Below are 16970 nucleotides of genomic sequence, written 5' to 3' on the forward strand. Positions count from 1 at the left end.
GCCCTTATCTGCAGGTAGAGCTTCTTGAGACAACATCCATTGCAGTGCAAAGGAGGCTAGAACAGTGCTTTAAGCCTTGAAGTTCAATCTTCTGTCCTGAATAATCTGGGAGGCTTTGGCTGCATCATTTTTCTTTTCATATGTCCCAGTTTGCGCTTGTCATCTGAGCAGAACAGACTGGGAGTTATAACATGATAGACTTCCATGTGTTACAGTAGAGCTTTATAAGTGATTAGAATGGGTATCTCTTAAAAGATCATGTTTTCTGTGTGCCATTTATGGCTGGGTAATCTGGAAAGGTGTCTTGGCTGAGAAGATGACAGTAGTTAATCCTTAAGAGCACAGTCAAGTGTATTTAGGTATTTTTAAACAGGAATTGGATGTGTAGTTCCTGAGGCTTCTGCTAAAGTCATGCTTAGCAATTACATCAAAACTACATAGTTGGATTTTTCCTCCCCCCACAAAACTGTCTTGTTTCATCTTGGACATTTCATTTCACTCAGATGTAAAATGCCATGTACATCTGAGCCAAGGAGTCTATGAACAACAAAAACCTCTTCAAGAAGCAAAACTCGCACCCTATGCACAAACTCCCATGGTCCAAGAAACTTTGGCTGTACATGCTGCTGGAGCAAAGTTCTCATGAACCACTCTGTGTTGGTTTTTACAGTGCAAGTCCCACAGACTCTATTAAAAAAGGTAGAGTCCAAGTCTGAGATGCTACAGTGCAAATGAACCTCCAGAGAAATGAATATTTAAGCCCTCTACGCAAACATTCCACGACACTGTGATGAAAGATGGCAATAGGCAGCAGCAGAGGAGGCTGGGTGTGCCAGTAAAATCCATTGTAGTGGCTCTGTGTGTGTGCCCCAAGGCCTCGTAAGCAAACCAGTATTTTTCAGGAGTGACTGAGCAGAGGGCAATTTAGCACAGCACAGATTAGGGCGGAGGGGATGGGGGATTTCCTTGAGCTGTTGTTAATAAAGTTGCTGTCTATGGTAGATCAGGCTCCCAGGTCAAATGCCATTTAGCTATGGCAGCATGCAGATACTTGTGTGCCAGATGTGGAGGGGCTTGGATAATTGGTTCTGTCTGCACTGGTATCCAGCTCCCAGCCAGAAGACATAACAACATCCAAGGAGGTAAAATAGTAGATGCAACCTCGAATGCTTTTCTTGCACTTGGCACTGAAAGGGCAGCCCAGCAAGGTAACAGCTTTGTAAACATTGCCAAAGCAGGGCAGCGAGTACAGTCATAGCTGCTTGCAATTTCATTAATGTCAAAGGAAGCGGGGGAGGACCCCCAGCCCAGCAGTAATTGTGTTTGTGGCTGCTAACCCCATGAGCAAGGGAGAGTGACAGAATCCATGTGGGGCAAAACCAGACTGTAAAGCACTGAGGTCACCAATACTTTGGGAATTCAGCATTGTCATACGTCACTCAGCCTTCCTGCTTCCTCACCTTTGGAAAGACAGATGGCCAGCCAGATGGCAGCTTCCTCACACTTCCTGAAAGGTTAAAGGCTCTGCTGTTAGAGGACAGCTAGCTTGTATTTGCATTGAGGGGAACAGTGTGGTTTAAATTCATCCTAAGCAGAGATGCTGGTTAGTCTGATTCAGCTGAGCAAAAATCCTCTGCAATAATGTCACTGCACCAAGAAGCCCTTGATTGCAGTGGCCAGGTTTGGTTGATGTGAGTTGACTGAATGGCAAGAATAAATACTGGTGTGATGACATCTCTGTATGATACAGGTCCTGGGAGTTCCCTGTCTGTGCCAGACCCTATCTTTCTATTTGCACTGGGGTCATTTGTAATTGTACTGATCTTTCTCAAAGGAAACTAGTATTTTCCAGGCTTCTCAATATTGCATTCCACATCCATTCAGCCCAAATAAAGACACTTGACTGGGACACTGAAATTAGGATCTATATTGCCTCATGTCTTTTTTTCCATTCATGGTGGGAGACAGTTATAAACAAAATTAGTCTATATGTTAGTTGACCGAAATGGCACTAGTGCAACTAGAACCTAATAAAGTGAAGAATAATATCTGGCACTATCTGTAACCAAGGTGTTTTGTGCTCCAGGATTTCACATCTCCCTGTACTGTGAGCCACACTTCTCTGTGTATCCCCATCAGTGCTCTCCCTTTCCTGCTTCTGGATGCACAGGCCACATGCTGATTCTCCATCAGAGCCTTCCAGCCAAAGCGTGGCCACTAGAGCTCCTAACAGTGGACCTGAGTGCAGGAGTTGGGCCCTAGGTTCTATGCTGTACATAAAACATGCTGTGCACAAAACATGCTGTGCACACCTATGTGCACTAGAAATAATAAACACCAGTCATTAACTAGAGTGGAGATGGAAGCCACCTTGGATAATGATATGGTTGTTACAGATCCTCTACGGCCCAGGTTAACTTCTAGAGCTAGAGGCACTGTATATAGGGTGAGTGAAGTTTCCCTGAATGTGTGAAATGCTGACATAAATCCCCAGATGAACTGAACTGAGCCTTCACAGCATGGCCAAAGCCCTCCAGCCAGATTCCAACAGTATAAACAAGACTAAGTCACCTCCTCCCTCACTGAAAATTAGAGATGGTAATAGTTCTGGAAGCTGTTGATTGTATGCTATCAATCATTCATAATGCTAATTTTTCAGAGTTGGCATCAGAAATAAAGCAACTAAGGAAGGAGCCTAGGTTGTTGTTCTGCCTGTGTCACACCACTTGTGATCAATTCAGCAACAGCTTTATGCTTCAATCAATGCAGCTGTTGAGCTGAGGAAAAGCAGGACTTTACTGAAAAACAGATGTTTTGCACATGAGCTGACTTACTTCAGTTAATGATCCAGATAGAAAAGAAAACAAAGCACAATATATGCACACACAAACAGGCATCATCAGTGCTTGAAATAGAATTCAAGTGCAGATATAGGTACTGAGATATGCTGGGAGGAAAAATTCTCCTGTTTTGCAGTTATTTCATACACCTCTAAGACCTTTTGTAATGCCAGCATGGCATTTTGGCATATTTTGGCTCTTTGAAGCACCATGTATGTGTATATGTCTGTGCATGAATACACGCACACACTTGCATATATGATGCAGGGTGAAGGTGGTAGCACTGGGGCTGATTTCCATGAAATAGTGTTGAAAGTTCCCAGAATGACTGAGACAAGTTCCTGTACAGTTGTTTTTATCAGTGTTTTAGATGACTAACTAAGAGGAAAGTCATTTCTCACTACCTGGTTAGGTGATTAATTGAATTAGTATTTAGAAAATGGTTTCTAAAAATAGCAAAAAATGACCAGTTTTTTTGTGCATCAGCCTAATTAGGCATTGAGTTTTTAGGACTGCAAGGAATCCATGTGGTGGTGATTTTGAATGCCTTGATGTCTGAGTTTCTGAATGGGAAAACTGCAATGAGACTGATTTCTGGGGCATCACTTCTCAGCACTTTCTGAAAGTTGGCATCTTGGTTGTGTCTTAAATTTCATGCCACTCTAAATTCCCAGTCACTGTTAAAAAAAGCAGCTACAGTGTCTTGTTTGGGATCTTTGGCGTCTTTGGGATCGGTGACCACTTTGTCTGAGGTCACAAATAACAAATACAAACAAACAAAGAGCTTGCAGTTATTTCCGTTTAATACACCGGAGTCTGTGTTGGTTCTGCACAGTGATACTGAAGAGGTGAAAACTGAAACTACTTGTCGGATTTTTTTGCTTCTTATTCTCCCTCCCCAGTTGCTTATTTTCACTTTTTTTTCCTGGCATAATTTACCATTATTTTATTATTGTAATTGGTCTTTGTCTAATATTATCTAATCTCCCCTTTCTAATTCAAGAACAAGGAAGGGGACTTCTCAAATCACAAGTGAACATGAGATCATTAAGTGTGACCAAAAGCCCACATTTCTGGCTTTTGGGAAAGTTTTCTGAGATGCACTTTTTTCAGTTTCTAATTTGTTCTTTACTGCTGTATAATGGAAATTCTGAAAACAAGTCTGAGAAATTAAACTCATCTGAGCTGGTTAGCAAGAACTATTTCAATGTCAATCTGTTAAACCTTAGCTTTTTCTCAACTTCAGTAAAACTTGATCAAACATGAGATACTTCAGATGAAATATTCAAGGAAACAGTGTTTACTGATGTTTGTTTAGTCGGAAATTTGCAAACCAGATTTAGTTATAGTCTTATATCTCTCACACACAGATTTTTTTTCCTTATACACGTATTCACTGAGAGCTTGTGTTAAATAGATGTTATCAAGTATTTACTTAAAAAAAAAAAAAACAATAAGTTTTAAACTGTTTGACCAAAGAGCCTTTTCCTCCTGTCTGGAGCTGCCAAAAGGATTTATATAGGAGCTAAAATACATGTGGAAAGGGTCATGCCTGGAATCTTGCTGTAATTGTAATTTTTTGATATTGAAAAACAGCTGCCCATCAGTTTAAGGGGATCATTTGAGAGCCACTCCAAACTGACCAGTAAAATGCTTGACTCACTGAAACAGTAACTCACTGGAAAATTGCTTTTGCATGTAGCTCTTCCGCCCTATCTTTGGCACAGACACCCCTGCAATTAAGGTGCAAACTGATCTCTGAACCTGATGAAATAAGCTGAAGTGGACAAGAACAACTTTTCCCCCAGGTCTGCAGAGCTCTAGTTCTTCAGCTCTCCCTGCATCACCTAGCTGCCCATCTCTGAAGCAGAATTTCATGCTCTAACATTTTTGCTTCAGCTCCTGATGTAAGGTTAAAAGTGAACATTAGGCCTAAAGAACAAAAAAGATATTTTTCACCATCTAGCCCTGCAAGCTCTATGTAAATTCTTGATGAAGCTTCTGGGTACATTGTACATATGAAGAAGTCTAATTTCTTCTAATATTTATCATACTCTATCTGCTTCAACATTTCCAAGTTCTTGCTATCAGTTCACTATGTGGAGGGTAGTATTCCCCATGGGATCCTCTGGGTCAGGAGGATCTGAAGGCACCATTTCACTGATGATCACTAGAGCAATGCCCATGAAGAGAATTTTGTTGTGCTAATGCAGGCAAGGGTTCAAGTACAGCTGGGTTGACAGGCAGTGAAAGAAAGCATGTCTCAGTAGAAAAAAATGACACCTGCAAGCCTGGAACCTTAATCAGGTGATTAATTACCAACAGAGTCCTTTTTATTATGTGCCTAGAAGAGTACTAAATCTTGGGTGGGTAATGGGAAAATCTGCAGTGTTTTATGTTCCTGGTGGTCACTTCTATATGCTCCTGTGAAAATCCCCAAGACAGCTAGTTGAGAAACCTGAGATGGAAAACAATTAGGACTTAACTTTCAAGTGAGATGCTGGCCCTCAGGCAGAAAACCATGAGAAGACAAATGATAAATGACCAAGTATTCCATCTTGATAGGAAGACAAGCCAGGCATTTTTGGGAACACATTTTTCAAAGAGCCAAGCCCTCACACAGCTGCATGTTTTAAACTGTAGAGCCAGCCCAGAAAACCAAAATGGGGCAGTTTACTGAGTGCTGGGTTTCTTGAGGGCTTCCTGAAGCTTTTTGCCTGTGGTATTTGGTGCAGCAGATGGGTCACGAGGTCAATTGTATTGGAGGCGTATTAAAAAATGATTGGACAATTTAATGGTTGCTAATACCATGGCAGTTATGTCCTTGAGATAAGGGTAACCAGATACCTGACTCTGGGCTTGAACACTTGGACAGTTTCACTTGAAAGATGGAAAGATGGAGTGGTCTCTAGAGAATTCCAACATGTTGTGGCTGCTGTTTCCCTTTGTACAGTGCTGCTTATCCTGTGCAGGGACGCAGAGCAGCCGGCCCAGCCCTGCCCCAGTGGCAGCACATCTCCTCGGCTGCCAGGGAAGCCTGGCACAGTGATCTCGCTGCCTGCCAGCAGCACTGTGCTGCCTCTGGCAGCTCAGAGGGGCTGGGGCAGGATTTGCCCCTGCAGATAAATGCTGTGCTGCTGTGAGGGGTGTGCCTGTGTGGGACACAGCACGTGCAAGCTCCTGAAATGAGGAGGGCACTGGAGACAGGGGTGATTTGCACACTGGCAACTCTTGAAGTCAGACATTGTAGGACTCCAGGTGCCTTGAATGAACATCACAGGGTCCTTATCAGTAGGTAGGCCTACTAGAGGGAGCCATGAGCTTGTCAGAATTGAGGACTAAAAAGGTACAGAGCAGTAAAAAATAGCTGATTCTGGTATTTTGCCTTCCAGCTCTGGAGTTAATCTGCCACCAGCCAGCACTTCGTGATTCAAGTAGATTTAATCCTTTCTGTGATTTGGATTCAGTGAGCACACAGGAGAAAGTCTGTGTTTGGATTAACCCAAAAGCCAAGTCCAGCTATGTCTATTCTTGGTCACAGCCTGGACCCTGTAGTCCTCAAATACCTGTCTGTTTCTGTGTTCTCTAAAACCTCCAGTGTGCAGCCAATAAGTAACTATCAAACTGTGTTGATACATTTCTGCACTCTGAAAAAAATAAAATACCAAGCACACTTCAGAAAACACAATTGCCAGCGACGTACTTATGATCCTAAAGTGCAAGAATCCCCTATATGCACATCATCTCCCCAACAGACATGTCATACTAACTTACAACATCCTCCTTATGTAATTCCCTTCACATATTGTTAACACAGACTAAGTATGCTTAGCACAACACAACAGCCTCTTGCATTCAAATCTACGCGTTCTTAGCTCATGAGTTTTACCATAACTCCCATGAACATTCTGTGAACTTCCAGCTCCTGGATTCATGGGAACAATAAAAATTTCAACACAGTTTTTAGGTTTTATGATTGCAGAAAAAACCCACACACAAACATGATCTAAAAGCCCCCAAACCAGAAGGCAAATAAAAATAATCCCAGAAATATTACTCTTACTCTGATAAATCCAGTGATTTTTAAGTTGCCTTCTTCAGGGATCTCTTGTATGGTTTGGGGAGGGCATGGCCACAATTGTGAGAAACACATATTTCTGCACGTTCAGGTCTCATAGAACTCTTTCTTTCTAAACCTCACACAGGTGCTGCATAGCACTCACAGGCACTCACTGCCTTGAGATGTGCTGCAGTCTGGGGTGAAACTCAGTCTGTTTAGATTCAGCCTGCACAAGACTCAGCTCCAGTCATTACAGAGATCAGGGTGAGAGCTGGAGGCACTAAGGAGGATGAGAAGTGAAAGCACTAGGGAGCTGCTAAGATCACTTCCAGTGTCTGCTGCTTCTTTGGCTCAACCACGTGAATCAGATGCCAGAGCAAGCAGGCTGTCCCCCCTCACATTTAGCTGCTGAAACAGTGTGTCCTGCCTTGGAGCAGCTACTCACATGGGGTGGTTTCCAGAGCTCATCCTTTGCACCCCATCCCACTGCATGTGGGGCTTTCAGCTCTGAGCTTGTAAGCATGACTTCTCGTGCTCAGTGAGATGTGGCAGCTCTTCCTCTCGACAGCTCAGAGATGAGCTCTGGGTGGCCCCACTCTGCCCTGGCTGTGCAGCCTGTAGTGTGCAGGTGCCTTGTGTGCCTTCCCAGAGCACAGCCCACCACTCTGTGCCTGGCTGCCTTTGTGCCAAGGCACAACACTTGGTTTGGGGGTAGGTTTGATTCTCGTGCTGATGTCTCTGGGCATGCCTAGGGGCAGAGTGGCCTTGGAGGCCTGCACCATGGACACCTTTGGTGTCTTCTCTGTTCCCACCAGACTGTGGTGTCAGGGGGTGCCTGGAGCCCTGACTCCATTTGTCTCCCAGACATGCCAAGATGTGGACAAGCAGATGGTGTTTCTGAAATGAAATCTCTGCTCTCCTGAGGTTACTTCCCTTTTGATTGCTGAGGGAGCAAATGCAGCCTATGTTATTTGCTTTTTTCTAGGTGGCTGTAGCCAGGTCAGTTGAATCCTTGCTTCTGCCAGCTTTGTCCATGACCAATTTCAAGGGGTGGTAGTGCCCTGAGCAGAGAGGCACGTATGAACAGCCTCTGCATGATTTCCTTGCTTTGTGTGTCTGTCTGGAAGATTGCTCTCCATCCTGTTACACTGGGCAGTGCAGCAGAGTGAGAGGGGAGCAGAGAAAGCACGCAACTGGCCTGAGAAGTAATTCAAATTTTTGTGGCTGTGTAACCCTCTCTACTCTCACTCAGGCCTGAGGCAGCTGGAGAGTGGCTGTGGTGTTCTGCTGCAGCTGGAGAGGCAAGGGTGATGTGAAAGAGAACTTTATTCTGAAGACGGATTTCTCTAAATCCAAAAGGATACCCAGTATGTTTTCTAAGCTCATGGATGTTTTGCAAGAGTTATGAGGGATGGCAGAGACAAAGTTTGCAGTCAAGATTTCTGGGAGTCAATTGGGAGTTTTGGTTGAGTAAGAATTGGCATTAAAGTTCTGGATCTGACCCAGAGCAAGTAATGAATCTGTGGGTGAGGCTGACCCTAAGTGAGATCCGCACTTCATGACTGATACACATGGGATTAAGTGCAAAAAACAAAGGGAACTGCCAAACGGGGCCTCGTGTGGGCTGGAGCAACAGTGCCTTGGGAGATTTTTCATACTGGCTCTAGCAAAAGCTTACTGAGGGTGGAGAGGGAAATGGGTAAGACTGAAGATCACAGGAGATGCACTCTTTCATCATCTCCCTTCTCTCTTCTTTATCTCAATAGCAGTGACAGTCTTTGTATGCTTTTGAATCCAAAACTCTTCCTTTTTAAACATCCTGCAAGTGCCAGTGGAGAAAAACTAAGCATTATATAAGAAGCAGGGCATAGAAGTGACACTAGATCTAACTTGGAAATTATTTTCTTATTTTATTTTCTTATTCTCTTTTTCAAAGCACTAGAAAAACATTTTTTGTTCTGACAGAGGCTAGAAAGTCACAATCTGAAACATATTGGTGAACCAAAAATCTGGAAAAGAGCAGTAAGGTTAGGGGTCAAGTGCAGCACTTTGTTTAGATGATTTTCAAATGTTTTGGTTTTGCTCTGAATATTTCTAAATGGTTTCTAGCCAGTACAATTATCTTAAATTTGGAAAATAAAAGATACTTTGAAAAGTAGAAGTTTGAGCAATTTGGAGGAAGAAGAAACTTCAAACTGGAAGCTTTACAAAAAAACTCTTTTCCCCAGGGAGAAAAATGGTTATAGGGGAATGCCATTGCATTATGTAATCCCCCAAAAAACCTGATCTTCCCTGCCCAACAGCTGTCTCTGGAAAGGGATGGTGTTCAGACCCATACTTCCATGAGTTCACCTTGAGGCAATGTAGCTGGTCTCAGATCTCCCTTTTACTGCCCCAGTCTGTCCCCAGGACTTTCTTTCCTGCTTGTGGAAATGTTTGTGTTGTCTGATAAACACTGAGCAAAACCATATGTGAGCTGGGTTGCATTATGCAATATGGGAGGATGGGTTACTATCTTTCCTTCAACTTGTGAAAGTTTTCCTTTTTGGCCACATCTCAAGGGGGGGATCTTGCATTGCATTGCATTTCATTTCTGATTGACACTGGATGCTTAAAATTTACTTTATGCAGGCACAGGTTTTATGCTGCTGAAGGAATTCTTATATTACCTGAAATTTCTAGATCAACATGAGCCTGCCAGTGCCAATTCTTGCTTTACAAGCAACTACTAGATCCTAAGGCTGAATTTACAGTCTTATTTCCTTGTAAATGTCAGATGTAATTTTGGGAGAATGTTCAGATATATCCGATACTGATCAACTCACCGTTTTCATTGGGATGCAGTCAAACCAGATGCAGCTGAGATCCTTACCCATGCCCTTGAGGAAACCTATTGACAGGGTATGGAGGCAAACTTTGGAAAAAATAGACTTGAAAAAGTATAAATCCTATATTAAAGTTTTATAAGTTTCATTACACAGTGATATTTCAATTACTCCATGGGAGACTTGGATGAACCTACAGAAAAAAGGCAGCTGTGGATTGGCAGCTTTTTGCTCTGCTTTAGTTCAGGCTATTTTCATTTGATTAGAAATAGGAAATCCCTTCAGCTGAAGGGGCAATACTGGACCAATATGCATTGAAAATTAAGAACCTGAGGAACTTTGCAATGGCTCCCAATTCTAGTTAATGTCAGCAAGTTTTGAGGCTCTTTGCCACCTTTCTGGTTATTCCATAGAACAAAGAGTTAGCTGTTGCCAGCCAGGGAAATAACTGTAATCTCATGTTACCCACCAAAACTCTTTATCCAGAGTCTAACGCCTCCAGAGGGGATCCAAACTAGTATTCATTACTGGAAAGATAAGGACAGATATTTTAGCCTATTGTGATAGGACAAGGACTAATGCTTTTAAATTAAAAAAGGATAATTTTAGATTGGACATAAGAGAGAAGCTTTTTACAGTGAGGGTGCTGGAACATTGGCACACATTGCCCTGAGAATGCTCCATCTCTAGAAACATTCACAGTCAGGTTGGACAGGGCTTTCAGCAACCTGATCTAGCTGAAGATGCCCTGCCCATTGCAGGGCAGTTGGACTGGACAGGCTTTAAAGGACCCTTCCCACCCAAACCATTTACAATTCTATGAAAAGGGTGAGGCTTAAACCTGTGAGCTTCTTCCTCTGTGTGCTCCCTCCAAGGCAAGTGCACCTTGAAAGAGTGGAGAGAACATAATATTTCTTTTTTTTTCTTTGAAAATACATGTGGAAAATCCAGTAGCACTGTGATTAAAGAAGTCTGCAGCTAGACATGCCCTGAATCAAGACCAGATTGGCAGTTAGCACCAGGAAAGGATTGGCGTCTTGTGGGGAAGGGTGTTTGACTAAATCCTTCTGACACATTATAATGGAATATTTTGGTGACTTCAGAACAGTCTGCATAAAATGACAATAGCATATTTCTGAAAATTAATTTTCAAATATAATGAATATTAAATATCAATTGCTAAAGTACCTCATATGTACTTGCCAGGTTGCAAGCAATAGCCAAATTCAATGTTCTTCCTACCATTGAAGCACAATTATTCTTGAGGAAACTAAGCTACCAGGGGAGTGATATGCCTTACTGCAGGCAGCTGTGAAAGGCAGAGCAAGGCTCTGGAATGGGGAGTGCTGGCCCCTTGTTTTGTATTCATAATGCTCTTTCTCCTGCACTTCACAAGAAATGCACATTTCAAAATGTGCATTTTCTACCTCCCTGGACTACAGCTGCAGTCTTAAGCACAGCAGAAAGCAAGCTGGAACCTCATAAGGAAATGGTATGCAAGGTCTCACATGCACTGTGCACTCACTTATGAGAAAGCTCAGCAGATCAATTAAACAGACATTTGGTTTTGTTGCTTAGAGTAGCAAAAAGCTGGTTTTCTTTCCCAGCCTTTGGTTCAAAGCACTTGACTTTTATCCTCACATCTTCTGTCTTTTAGGAAGGGCCATATGAAATGCTCATTCCTCTCAGTTGTAGGAGTCATGCTTACAGCTATTCTCTAATTGTGTGAAGCTGTCCCCAGAAATGCAGCCTCAGAACTGCCTTTTACTGAAGGGAACAATAAGGCTTAATATAGTTGCCTGGAGTGATATTATAGAGTTTGAGGCAGATTGGAGATTAGTACATTGTTTGTGCTGTAAAGGATTTCTTGCTAGGACATTAATAGAAAAGGCTTTACCTAATCATATTGTTTGCAGGCTTGTTTTGTTTTGCTGAGGTGATATGCAAGTCCCTGACTGTCAAAAGGGAGCAAAGTTCAGCTTCCAGTTTTCTATGAACCCAAAAATGATCCTTGCAAAGTATTGAGCTTGGCTTAAAACAGATTTTACAAATTGAGATATTTCTGTTTCTTGCAGCTAATTTCTGACCCTTTCAGCAAAACTACAAGTTATGTTTCTATGCACAGGGGTAAGAAGTCTCTGTGAAAGGGAGAGAGAATGGTGGATGAGGTTCACACATAAATATTGAGACAAGCTGGACTTTAAAAAAAATTACCAGATTTCACAATACCCACAGTCAGAATGTGAGGGATGGTGACCCCTTGGATCAGAAAGGATTTTTTTTCAGGATTGTCTGTGTTGACTCTTAGTTTGGGTATTTTCCTTCCCTTCCACATGTGACCCTCGTTTTCAGGGTCATGTATGTATTGTATGTATTAAATATTGGGAAATCTGCTTTTTCAGGGCACACCACTCTCCCCTGCTGCTTTTGCTGCAGCTCTCACAAGGAGCAGGACAGCTTTCTCTGTAGCCCTTCTTTAGCACCTCTTTCCATACAGTTTTGGAGGCCTGTTGAAAGCAGTTCTTTATTCCCCCATCTGCTATTAATTGCCTGTCTCTCATGCTCTCTAACTCCCTCACTGCCCCTCACACACCCCTGCTTCTGGGACAAACTTTGAGAGGAACTTGCACTCCACCAAAGGCATCTATCACCAGTTAAATCCTTCTAGAACATTGCCACTCTTGCTGAATGCAATTTGCTCTTTCCATGCCAAGGTTTTCTTTAGGAAATCCCCCAGATGAATTAAAAATATTGTTCTGCATTTGCTGGGACCTCTGCCCAGTGCTGCTTGCAGTGTACAAGCTGTGCTGGGTGCTACTTGGATCAAGACAGCTCAGAAAAATCTCATGGCTGGGTATTGGTGCTTCTAAGCCTGTTGGCTTACACACACACACACACTCTGCCTCTCTCTCCTTCAAACAGGAAACTCAACTCAGCATGTGGTGAGTAACCAAATATCAGCAAAACCTTTCTTGCATTTTCTTCAATTCTGTTAAAAAAAAGAAAATTGAGAAGGAGGGAAAAATCCTGTGTTAAAATAAACTCTTGGGTGTAAATAGGTCAGCACAATCAAAAAATCTGGGTGTTTAATGGAGAGATTCTGGCCAGGATTCATTAGTCACTGATGCAGTTGGAAGAAGTGAGTTTTGTGATGCCTGTAAGTTTTTAAGAAGCTTGGAAGAAGTTAAAAAGATAGCAGATATTTGTGTGGGCATGGGGTCCAGCCTGTGATGAAAGCAGGCGCAGCTCTGCTCAAATGCATTGGAGCTGTGTAAGAGTTTTGGCTTTGGCCATAGAAATAGCACAGGTACAGGTTAAACAAGGTCTGATTCATTGCATTTAAGTCCACAGGGATTTGTATGGTTGTCTGCATGGACTCTTTGTTTATCATACATCTTGCATAACCTGTGATTTATCTATGAGGTCTGAGCTGTGGCAGAGTCAAAGTTAATTTTCTTTACAAGAAAGATATCATATGTTGATTCAAAGTTTTCAAGATACAGAGGACACACAAGTCCTTGGGTTAGACTAGCCAAGGGTTAATTACCTTTATCTGCCTGAACATACATCATTCTGCTCACTGCTCCTCATGCTTGGCCTCTGGCCCCCTGGCATGAAGTAGGTTTGGTGTGCCTGTCTCTCCTCAGCCTCACTTGCTCTACTGCCAGCTGTGCTGCTGCAAGGTGAATGCTGCTTTTGTATCTGAGGTGATCAAAACAGAGTGAAAGCTTTGGACAGCCACAGTGCTTCCTGCTCACTCAGTGTCCAGCCAGAGATGATGGGAAACTGAGCCTGATACCCCCACTGGGAAAGGACCACAAACAGGAGCATACCTACACAGCCCCCTCTCCTAAAATTTGCAGGTTTGCAGAGGGAACATTTCACACATACAGCTATTTGCATTTCATCCTTTGATTTTTAAGGAAAAACTTCTAGATAGAAGTTTGATATAAAATAAGAGCCCTTGATTGTTCAACTTGAGAGGGTCTTATGATTGAATTTTCATCTTGGCTGAGGCAGATGCTTACATGGCTAGCCAGAGATCTGGACAACAAAAAAGAGCTGAATGTTGACATCAAAGTTTGGCCCACTGATCTTACCAAAGAGAAGGTATTTTCTGAACAGGAGACAGCAAGAGCCATGTAGTTCATACAAACTCCCAGCAAGAACATATGATGTTGCTGTTTGCAGAAAATCATTACCAGATGGCACATTGATAGTAGGTGTGTGCAAACCCACAGGGTGCAATAGGATGGGTGAATAACATCTCTCTGTGGTACATTGCAAAGCCAAGGTGAAGGCAAGCAAAGTTCTTGCTTCATACTTGTTGGTCATGCACCATTCTGCCTTTGTGCTGGGCAGGGACTCTGTGCAACAGGGAATGTGCCATGGGAATGGCCATGCCCCCAGGGGCTTGAAGGCTCAGCCTTGAGCCTAGCAAAGGAGAGCTGTAGCAGGGACAATTAAATCTTGGTTGGCCTTCTGCTGCACTCAGGATGGAGGAGGCTTCTCTGGGTTCGTTAACACAGCTCTGATTCATAACTGGAGTGGAAGGAGGCCAACAAGCACAGCATGCAATTCCTCTGAGTGGGCTCTTCCAGTGAAGGGGAAGAAAAAACTGTAGCATGCTCTCCCCTGAGCTGCTTGAGAGATGATCTAAGAGTTTCATTAAAATGTCATGCCATTTTAATATCTTTTATAGTGAAGAGTGGGTCACTCACATTGCCAGGGAAGTTAGTATGTGGCTATAGTATTTTACCAAATCCTGGTTTCTGTTGCCTTTGTGGAAAACAGGCTGCGTATTCTGTGAAAAACTAATCTTAAAAGTCCTCCAGCTATTGAGGATGGCATGGGACAACATTTTTTTTTTCAAACTTTTTCTTCAAAGAGCCTCAGAGCTGAGTTGTGTCCTGTGGATCAGGTGCTGATCTACTAACTTGGGATCAGATCCTTTTCCCAGCCCAGCAGAGCAGGCTTTTGAACTCAGAGTGGTGGTAGGAAAACAGCAATGTATTTCTCAAAGGCAGTCACTTTTTCTGACCATGACTTTTCCAAGACCAGGGCCATTATCTTTGTAGATTTGGTAATTTCTCATAAGGGGTTGACTAAGAACTTATGCAAATTAATTTGTGTGTGAACTACCTCCTGTGTATGTTCATGAAGGAATTTGCACCTTATATGTGGTGAGTTGTGTGACTTTTTTGATAGGGTTGTTAGAGCTACTCTTCAGAAGGCAAAAACTACAAGACACTGTGGACATGGCTGCCCATAATGTGCTATTTTAGATCCCTACGATGCTCACAAAACAGACCTGACTGGGCAGCAGTGATCTCTGAACTGGGGGAGGCACACACCCTAATTCACTGAGAAAGCTGCTGATGGAATGATTAAAAAAGATTTTGTTTCCTGGCTCTTATATTGTGCTGATGCTATTCTTCTAGTCATAGCTGAGTTTCAGCCAGCTCCCAGAGATGCAGAATATCAGACTTTTCTTCTTCTTCTTCTAAATATCACTTTTTTTACAACAATTGAATTCCACTAGTCTGAGAGGGATTTGGAGAAAGCTTTTAATATTCCATATGGCTTTAGGATTCAAAGAATTTCCATGTAATGAAGTATTGTCTTCTGGACTTTTCCCTTTCTGCTTTATACTTAGCAGGCGGTATTCTAACACTAGCAGCTTGGGGCAGTTTAAATTTCATATTAGAACTGTAGGATCTGAACTGAAATCCCAAAGGGAATTTTTATCCCCTTTCTTTTCAGCATGTGTCAATGGAAACAGTTCTCAGAAGGTCAAGAACAAGTGCTGTCCCTAAATATAAAATTCCTTTGGTTATCACAAAAGCAATGTTCACCACAGGAAGGGACTGGACTTCTGCGAAGGGTGCAAGTTTTGATTTCATAAAGTTTATTTTGCAGAAGGGTCGTGGACAGAGTCTTGGAGACTGGTAAGAATCAGTGAGATATTATCAGCCCACAGCAAGGTTTTATGTTCCAAGGCTCCTGGCACGTAATCTGGGTCCTTCATTTCCATGCTACTGATTCTGACATTATATTATATAAAAACAAGAGTAAAGAAGAGGTTTTATAACCACGTTTTTCATTGTAGACATAAAGCAGATCATGCCATTTGTTATAAATGGGGCAAGCATAGCTTATAAAATTTATTTGAGAAGGACCTGACTGCAAGGAAACTTATCTCAACACTCTCATCAGTAATAATGCACTAGTGTTACAGCACCTCTTTTTCATATTGGGGAACACGAAAAGCCAGTTGGCTTGACTGCACATGGAATGGCCACCTCATAAATGTGGTGTAATCCTTGTCATGAGGTGTTTTTAAAGGTTCTTGTGGGAACTGGTCACAGTTTTCTTTTCCACTCTTTTTTAATATTTATTTATAATGAAAATATTAGGGTACTGCCATTATTTTCTTCAAGATTTTTATGGTTTTTGATTTTTTATAATTCTTCAGTTAACATTATATAGAAACAATATAGTTTGAAATATTTTTTTTCTTTCTTCTCCTGTTTTCTATCCCAGTTTTCTTCCTCCATCCTCCTCTGCTCTTTTTTTTCCTCATGGCTGTAAAACCTCAAGTGATGGTGGAAAATACCTCTAAGAGTAAAGAAATAAAAAGGGGGAAAGACCAGTTACAGGAAAGAAGCCTGGGTCCAGATCCCTGCTCTGCTACACATCTTTCAAGACAACATTATTAAATGATTCTCTGGCTTAGATTTTAAGCACAAATTTGAGCATGTATCTAAACCCAGACTTATCCAGTGTCCAAATTGTCTGGGAATAGGTTTAAGAGAGCTCCTGAGTAAAGCTGGGAAGAAGCTCAGGCCAGCCTTTAGAGGAGGCACAGTGTCTTGGCCAAGGTTCCCACCATTTGTCAGGTACCTTTCAACCTTCCTGTGGTCACCCCAGGTCACTGCTGGGACAGATGCTCCCCCCAGGTCATGGCTGGTGCTGGCCCAGGCAGCTGAGTGACAGATGTGTGGACCCCCTTGGGGTCCTAATGTTTTCTCTCCATCAGACTTGGGCTCTCTGTCCTGGTGAGTGAATAGGGACATAAGATTTCCTTGCCTCAAAGTCCTATTTTGAAGAAAGAGTAAGTAAAACCTGGGATGCAGTGAGGTACTGTGTTAGGAAGGGCCACAAAGCAGCTATGACAGCTCACTGTTGTCAAGTGGGGGAAATGCTCTGCTGCCATTACCTAGAGGCCCACGGGAGCTGAGATGT

General features: G+C 42.5%; 1 long non-coding RNA gene across 2 annotated transcripts in view; it reads left to right on the top strand.

Moving 5' to 3' along the window:
• Window positions 1-11135: 11135 nt before the first annotated feature.
• Window positions 11136-16970, top strand: part of LOC116183786 (uncharacterized) — an 82184-nt gene continuing 76349 nt past the window's right edge. For both annotated transcript variants that reach the window (XR_014956136.1, XR_014956137.1), the window contains exon 1: window positions 11136-12667. This is a non-coding gene — a long non-coding RNA (uncharacterized LOC116183786). The remainder of the gene's footprint in view (window positions 12668-16970) is intronic.

This window comes from Lonchura striata, chromosome 6 (assembly GCF_050655825.1).
Source record: "Lonchura striata isolate lonStrDom1 chromosome 6, ASM5065582v1, whole genome shotgun sequence".
Lineage (NCBI taxonomy): Eukaryota > Metazoa > Chordata > Aves > Passeriformes > Estrildidae > Lonchura > Lonchura striata.